Source organism: Dromiciops gliroides, chromosome 4, assembly GCF_019393635.1.
Source record: "Dromiciops gliroides isolate mDroGli1 chromosome 4, mDroGli1.pri, whole genome shotgun sequence".
Taxonomy (NCBI): domain Eukaryota; kingdom Metazoa; phylum Chordata; class Mammalia; order Microbiotheria; family Microbiotheriidae; genus Dromiciops; species Dromiciops gliroides.
In genome coordinates, this window is record NC_057864.1 from 108,165,618 (window position 1) to 108,167,528 (window position 1,911).

The 1,911-nt window shown below is 37.8% G+C and overlaps 1 non-coding gene across 1 annotated transcript; it reads left to right on the forward strand.

Moving 5' to 3' along the window:
* The first annotated feature begins 1,123 nt into the window (after positions 1–1,123).
* LOC122726957 lies at positions 1,124–1,227 on the forward strand. The gene has a single exon (XR_006352948.1). It is a non-coding gene; the product is annotated as a U6 spliceosomal RNA (small nuclear RNA).
* Positions 1,228–1,911: the final 684 nt, after the last annotated feature.

The window sequence follows — 1,911 nt, forward strand, 5'->3', positions numbered from 1 at the left end:
ATAGACAAGGAGTCTTTTCTAAAGAGCAAGGGCTCCCCTCGCTTTCAAGGCAGATGTAGAGAAATCATGATACACCTGAACAACTCCTTAGAAATCATCAAGCCAAACTCCCACATTTTAACACAGAAGAAATGGAGGCCAAAAGAGATTCAGTGACTTTTCTGAGGTCACAATAGTAATTAAGTGCCAGAACCAAGATTCAAACATCTATCATAGTCAGTCCTTAACACAGTGTCTGGCACATAGTAGGCACTTAATAAATGTTCATTCATTATTGATTGGTTGATCGTCTGACTCTGAATCCTTTTCACCATGCTTTCCTTCTCAAAACCTACCACAACATTGCTGAAGTTAGGATTATAGCACAAGAAGGAACTTTAGAGATCATTTATTACAATTGAAGGTGGTACAGTGCATAAAATACCTAATCTAGAGGCAGGAAGACAAATCCAAATCCAGTCTCAGGCACTGGCTAGCTGTGTGACCCTGGACAAGTCACTTAACCCTGTGTTTGTCTCAATTTCCTCATCTGTAAAATGAGGTGGAGAAGGAAATGGTAAACCACTCCAGGATCTTTGCTAAGAAAACCCCAAATGGGGTCTTCATGGAAGAGTCAGACTCTACTGAAACAATTCTACAACATCATTTTAGAGATAAAAAATGGAGCTGGGAAATATTAGAGAAAAGACTTAAAGCTGGACTAGCCACCATGCCATCCTTCTGACTCAGTTCTGCACTCATGGATTATTCATGTATTGTAATATATAAAAAAGACTCAAGTCTGGTGAAACTGATAGAGTATTTGATGTCTACATGGAAAACTGTTCTTTGGAAGGCCTTTCCTGATGCCCCCAGTGGTCAATGATGTGCCATGAAATCACTCAGCAATTCTTTTTTTACATATTTGTGTGTGGGAGGGGTCCTTTATCCCCACAGTCAAATATAAGTTCCTCATGAGCAGCCTCTCTTGTTTTTGTCTTTGTGATTCACACTGTGACATAGTAAAAAAGGACAAGAGATTTGAAGTCAGAGCACCTGGTTCACTCTTCTTGGATATAATCTTTATTTTTCTAATACATGAGAAGTGACCAAGTTAAAAGCTTTGCAATAATAAATACAAGTGGTGTTTGCTTCGGCAGCACATATACTAAAATTGGAACAATACAGAGATTAGCACGGCCCCTGAGCAAGGATGACATGCAAATTCGTGAATCGTTCCATATATTTAATAATAAATAAAAGTGGAGTAAATGTTACAAAGCTTTTGAGTGGCTTGTTCCAGTCACTGAATTGGTAAGGAGTTACTCTTTATATCCCTGGGGAATTTTTGGCACATGTATTTCACTCCTCAATCAATACATAGTTTTCTTATGAATGTTTATAGTGTCTCTCCCCCTCCCCCAGCAATACAAGTACTAGTGTAAAATACATAATGTGTGATAGGCCTCTATTTGGAATGGTCACTAGTATTCTCAAGTTTTGGTAATAAATATGTGATGCCTTCTGTTAAGAAACATGTGATTGGGATTAATTCAGAAAGGGAGCTGGTTAAGTGTTTTGTTTGTAATTCATGTACCACTGTGAAGCATTTGGGCCAATAATTATGGGTCTTAATGGGATCTGCCACCTTCCAGTTTTTTAGAGAAGTTAAAACTTTTGGCAACTTTCCTTGATATAACCATTCTGTCATTCATTACAGTAATGGTACACAATCTGTCTCATTTTTTATTTTACTTGGTCTTCTGTTGTGTTGGATTTCTTTTGATCCTATAAACAACCAGAAATTCTTCATACCCTCTTTCCTGTGCTGGCATTCTACTACTTTGACATTGCTATTCCAACTTGCATATCCATCATGGCAAGGACTATAGGTTGGTCTTTGAGAGGGTTATTATTATTGTTGTGGTTATT